The sequence below is a fragment of the Chlorocebus sabaeus genome, chromosome 6, assembly GCF_047675955.1.
Source record: "Chlorocebus sabaeus isolate Y175 chromosome 6, mChlSab1.0.hap1, whole genome shotgun sequence".
Lineage (NCBI taxonomy): Eukaryota > Metazoa > Chordata > Mammalia > Primates > Cercopithecidae > Chlorocebus > Chlorocebus sabaeus.
This window is the reverse complement of record NC_132909.1, coordinates 5,395,249-5,401,770: the sequence shown is the minus strand read 5'-3', so window position 1 is coordinate 5,401,770 and position 6,522 is coordinate 5,395,249. Positions and strand designations below refer to the sequence as shown.

Below are 6,522 nucleotides of genomic sequence, written 5' to 3'. Positions count from 1 at the left end.
TTAGAAGTATTAATATTGTTTAATAATTATACAAACCAGTGTGATTCAGATTCAACACAACACCCATAAAAATCCCTATCAGTTTTCGTTAAACAAAAAACAGGCTGGAAAAAATGACTCACATCTTCTAGTCAGGCTGCTCTCAAACTCCTGACCTCAAGTGATCTATCTGCCTTGGCCTCCCGAAGTGCTGGGATTACAGGCGTGAGCCACCCTGCCCAGTCCAATCTTCTTAACATAAACACTTTAATATCAATTAATGCTTGAACTCAAAGTTAAGTCAACTCAAACTGAAGTCAACGCTGAATTGACTCTAATATCAATTAACGTGTGATGGTTTGCTATACTCATGGCATTTGCAACGATTATCTCAAGAATGAATTTTCTGATGTTCTTCAAGGAGTGACCTCAGAGTGAAGATATTTTACACTTACAGTATTTGTAAGCTTTCTTTCCAGTATAGATTCTCTGATGTGTAATGAGCTGTGAACGTGAAGGAAAGGCTTTGCCACAATCATCACACTTGTGAGGTTTCTTTCCTGTATGAATTCTCCTATGTTTTGCATACAATGAAGCTTGACTGAAGACCTTGCCACAATCATGACATTTGTAAGGTTTCTCTCAAGGTATGAACGATGTCTGAAAAATTTCCCACATTTGTCACAGTTGTAACATCTCACTTCATTATGGATTCTCCAATGATTTGCAATGGTTGTAACGTTACTGAAGACTTTGTGACAATCATTACATTAGTAAAGTTTCCCTATACCATGGATTGCTTAATGGTGAATAAGTGTTGACTGCCCATTAAAGGCTCTGTCACACTCATTACACTTTTAAGTTTTCTCTCCAGTGTGAATCCTAGTATGTTCTGCCAGGTGTGAATCACTCCTGAAAGCCTTGTCACAAACTCTTACATTTGTATGATTTCTCTCCAGTATGAATTCTGTCTTTCGAGGCTTGATTGAGACGGTAAACTTTGTCACATTCTTCACATTTGTAAGGTTTCTCTCCAGTATGAATTCAATGATGCCATGCAAGCTTGCTTTTTGACTAAAAACTTTACCACATTCATTACACTTGTAAGGTTTCTCTCCAGTGTGAATTCTAGTACGTCATGCCAGGTGTGAATCACGCCCGAAAGCTTTGTCACAAACCTTACATTTGTATGGTTTCTCTCCAGTATGAATCCTCCTGTGTTTTTCAAGGCTTGATTTGTGACTGAAAACTTTGTCACATTCTTCACATCTGTAAGGTTTCTTTCCAGTATGAAGTCTATGATGGCTTGTAATGGATGACTTCTGACTGAAGGACTTGCCACATTGCTTACACTTGTAAGATTTCTCTCCAGTATGAATTGCCTTATGAATTACAAGGACTGAATTTTGACTGAAGGTCTTGCCACACTCATTACACTTGAAAGGTTTCTCTCCAGTATGAATTCTATGATGATGTGCAAGGTGTGGTTTTCGATTAAAAACCTTGCCACATTCATTACACTTGTAAGGTTTCTCTCCAGTATGAATTATCCTGTGATTTTCAATGTTTGATTTGAAACGAAAAGTTTTATCACATTCTTCACATTTGTAAGGTTTCTCTCCAGTATGAAGTCTATAATGGTATACAAGGGATGACATCTGACTGAATGTCTTGCCACAATCATTACACTTATAAGGTTTTTCTCCAGTATGAATTCTCCTATGTCTTTCAAGGTTTGCTTTGAAACTGAAAGCTTCATCACATTCTTCACATTTGTAAGGTTTCTCTCCAGTATGAACTCTACGATGGTATATAAGGGATGACGTCTGAATGAAGATCTTGCCACACTCATTACACTTGTAAGGATTCGCTCCAGTATGAAGTCTACAATGGCGTGTAAGGGATGACTTGTGACTGAAGGTCTTGCCACATTCATTACACCTGTAAGATTTCTCTCCAGTATGAATTCTTCTGTGTGTTTCAAGGTTTGATTTGAAACTGAAAGCTTCATCACATTCTTCACATTTGTAAGGTTTCTCTCCAGTATGAAGTCTACGATGGTATACAAGGGATGACATCTGACTGAAGGTTTTGCCACACTCATTACACTTGTAAGGTTTCTCACCAGTGTAAAATCTATGATGACATGCAAGGTTTTGCTTCCAATTAAAGACCTTGCCACATACATCACATTTATATTGTTTGTCTCCTAAATGGATTATCTGATGTTTCCTTAAGAGTGATCTAGGCCGGGCGCGGTGGCTCACGCCTGTAATCCCAGCACTTTGGGAGGCCGAGGCGGGCGGATCACAAGGTCAGGAGATCGAGACCATGGTGAAACCCCGTCTCTACTAAAAAATAGAAAAAAATTAGCCGGGCGCAGTGGCGGGCGCCTGTAGTCCCAGCTACTGGGGAGGCTGAGGTAGGAGAATGGCGTGAACCCGGGAGGCGGAGCTTGCAGTGAGCCGAGATTGCGCCACTGCACTCCAGCCTGGGCGGACAGAGCGAGACTCCGTCTCAAAAAAAAAAAATAAAATAAAAAAAGAGTGATCTATAAGTAAAGGCTTTGTCACTCTCATTACATTGGAAAGATTTTTCTCTTATGTGTACTTCCTGTTTTTGTGTGAGTAATGATGAATGGAGGAAATTATTTCCATAGTTGTTAGAAATATGGGTTTTGGGCCTACAAGAAATTATTTGGGATGTTGAAACTGAGGAAGCATCATTGATAGACTTCTCAACTTGATTGCTAATTTCTCCTTTGCTCTGAAATGTGTGTAGTTCAGGTAGATGTGAATGAAAGCTTAATTCAAGCTGATTTTTAATAGGCTTCTTTCCAGCATGCCTTCAATTATATCGGTCTGTACTACCAGTCAACCATTTTATTTTTGTCATGGGTGTTTCATGGCTATTTCTTTCATCTTCTTGCCACTGAAACTCAAAGTTATGAATATCTTTCTCAATTTCCTGGAAGCAAAAATCTCCAGTGGGATGAATTTTATGTCTTTGCATTGTCCCTGTGTGATTCACTTCTGTATTGTCTTTTACTATTGATGAGAACTCCTTCATCATGCATCTGGAATGGATATCTACAAAATGTAAACACCAATAGGTTTCCAATTAAGTATAGATGGTAAATAATACTGAACTGTATAAATATGACACTAAAAACAATACTCATTTTAAACTTCCCAAACATGATCTTCAAAGTTTAGGAACACAAAAGAGTAAGATTCTTTAATAAATAAAGGGCAATTACATGTACTTCAAATTGTTTTTAACTGAAGCCTACTCCCAATATCATGACGAAACACTGACAGGGCACAAACAAGTTTAAAAGGAGTATTTTTCCACTGTGACCCTAAAGTGTGAAACAGTTTGCAAAAAACATATCACTGTCACATCAAGAAAGAGAAAAATATATATTCTTCATATTTATAGCATATCTACTGTATACAAATGCTAAAGGGCCACACAATATACTATATTGGTAAATAATCAACAACAGGCTAATGTCACCCTGGGTGACAGAGCAAGACGCTCTATCAAAAAGAAAAAATGAGAAAATACAAACATATGCAAGGGCGCATCCCCACTTCTGGAGGGAAGTTATCCTCACCCAGGGAGACCAGGTTCCTATAATTCTCCACCATCACGCTTCTGTATAAAGTCCTTTGAGTAGGGTCCAGGCATTTCCACTCCTCCTGAGAGAATTCTATGGCCACAACCCTGAATGTCAACAGACCCTGAAATGAAAACACATTTTAACCAAATGGTTATGGGAGGAGTTCTTATCTTTAGAAAAAATGAGGAGAGGTGAAAGCATGGATTTAATTGCAGTGAATGTTCTGACAAATCCGAGTGAGGGATTTTCCACCACATTTTGTCTTACCAGTGTGTTTTGTTATACTTTTCCTTTTTTTGTTTCTTGTTTTTGTTTTTTTGAGATGGAGTCTCGCTCTGTCGCCCAGGCTGGAAGAACTCAGAGAAGATTCCCAACTCCAAGGCCCAGCGTTTCAAAAAGGAATGAGACAGAACAATCCACCGAGAATATCATCTCACCTGAGGAGGAGCCATCCCTGACTCCTTTGCTTTCCTCTTCCTTTTCCAGGTATCTTCCTCAGGGTTTCTTCCTCACGTACCAAGAGTCTTTAGAAGTCAATCTTGAATGTTAAAAATATGTTGTTGATTGCTCAGAATCAACACACACCCTCCCTGTAACACAATGACAAATACAAAGGAGACCTCACCCTGAGGAAATATGGTCCTCTCTGCTGCCCACTGCAGCAGGGACAACAGGAAAACTACATGAATTTTGAGCCCTTTCTTCAGAACCCACTTCCCTCCTGGAGAAGCCCACACACACGCTGCAGCAGTGGGAGCTGGGTTGGAATGAGCTCCCCTTTAGGACACAGACCCAGTCCTGACCAAACCCCACACAGAGGCTGGATGTGGTGGTTCACGCCTGTTATCACAGCACTCAGAGGCCAAGGCAGGTGGATTGCTTGAGCTCAGGAGTTCAAAACCAGCCTGGGTAATACAGTAAAACCCCATCTGTACTAAAATTACCTAAATTTTGCCAGGTGTGGTGGTGCACATCTGTGGGTCTTTGGGCCCAGCTACTTAGGAGTCTGATGTGAGAGGATCACGTGAGCCCAGGGGCGGAGGTTGCAGTGAGCCAAGATTGCATCACTGTACTCCAGCCTGGTAACAAGAGTGAGATTTATCTTAAAAACAAAAAAGCCCAGGTGTGGTGGCTCACGCCTGTAATTTCAACACTTTGGGAGACCCAGGCGGGCAGATCACTTGAGGTCAGGAGTTGGAAACCAGCCTGGCCAACATGGCAGAACTCCATCTGTACTAAAAATACAAAAATAAGATGGGTGTGCTGGTGTGGGCCTGCAGAACCAGCTACTCAGAAGGCTGAGGTAGGAGAATCACTTGAACCCTGGCAGGTGAGGCTGCAGTGAGCTGAGATCGTGCCATTGCATTCCAGCCTGGGTGACAGAGTGAGACTCCGTCTCAAAAAAATAAAAATGAAAAATAATCTGGAGAAAGCAGGGAAGGATAGTCTGCTGGTTTACCATTTTGATCCCTGGCACAGACAGTTCCTCTATTTTTGCCCCCAGTCATATAGTATACGCTTAATAGCTACTGAGTGAGTGAATGAATAAGAGTGATACTAGTATGTCCTCTCTGGGGTCTCATGTGTATCAGGGTCCTGTTTGACTTTGGAATGGTCTTCATCTTGACGAGGGAGATGAGCAGGAACAGCTGAGGGGGACAGCCCAGGGTCCCTCACCCAGACCAGTCTGCTTGCCCAACAGGTGGGAAGAACAAGTGTATGTTCGCTCAGAAACACATCTGGCTGATCTAAGGGGTCGCTGCCTGACCCTGAGCGAACCCACATTGGCAATTAAAGACCCTAAATTAAAAACCTTCCTGGGGCTGGGTGCAGTGGCTCGTGCCTAAAATTTCAACACTTTAAGAGGCTGAGGCAGGCGGATCACCTGAGGTCAGGAGTTCAAGACCAGCCTGACCAACATGGAGAAACCCCATCTCTACTAAAGATACAAAATTAGCCGGGTGTGGTGGTGCACGCCTATAATCCCAGCTACTCGGGAGGCTGAGGGAGGAGAACCGCTTGAACCCAGGAAGCAGAGGTTGCAGTGAGCAGAGTTCATACCATTGCACTCCAGCCTGGGCAACAAGAGCAAAACTCCATGTCAAAATACATACATACATACATACATACATACATACATAAAATAGTTCCTTGATATATTTATCAAGTACACGTTGAAACAACCTAAAATCATGTATCAGGTACTAGAAAATGTTTTCAATATATGATACAGACTAGAAAGCATGCAGTCCCCAGTGTAAACTGAATAAAATAAATTTCATAAACTATTTTAAAATGGTTAAAAAATACATCTAATGAATTGTGGGGACAAAGGAGGAAATTTTGAACACATATCATAGTTACAAAACAATGATGTGAGCTCATAAGATTCCACTAAAGCTTGAGAAGATTTATTTTATATTTTATTTTAATTAATTTATTTTATTTTATTTTATTTTGAGACAGAGTCTCGCTCTGTTGCCCAGGTTGACACGCAGTGGCGCGATCTCAGCTCACTGCAACCTGCGCCTCCCGGGTTCAAGGGATTCTCCTGCCTCAACCTCCTAAGTAGCTGGGAGTAAGATTACAGGCGCCCGCCACCACACCGAGCTAATTTCTGTATTTTAGTCGAGACGAGGTTTCACCATGTTGGCTAGGCTGATCTCGAACTCCTGACCTCAGGTGATCCGCCCACCTCTGCCTCCCAATGGGAGGCCGGAGCGGCTGGATCGCTTGAGCCCTGGAGTTGGAGACCAAGCTGGGCAACAAGGCGAAAGTCCGTCTCTAATCAAGAATACAAAAATTAGCGCGGTGTGGTGGTGCGTGGCTGTGGTCCCAACTACTTTGGAGGCTAAGGTGGGAGAATCCCTCTAGCCCAGGATGTTGACGATGCAGTGAGCTGTGATCCTGTCACCGCT

The 6,522-nt window shown here is 41.9% G+C and overlaps 1 pseudogene; it reads right to left on the bottom strand.

The window, feature by feature from the left end:
* The window catches only part of LOC103235192 (uncharacterized), a 14,166-nt pseudogene continuing 7,644 nt past the window's right edge, over window positions 1–6,522 (bottom strand).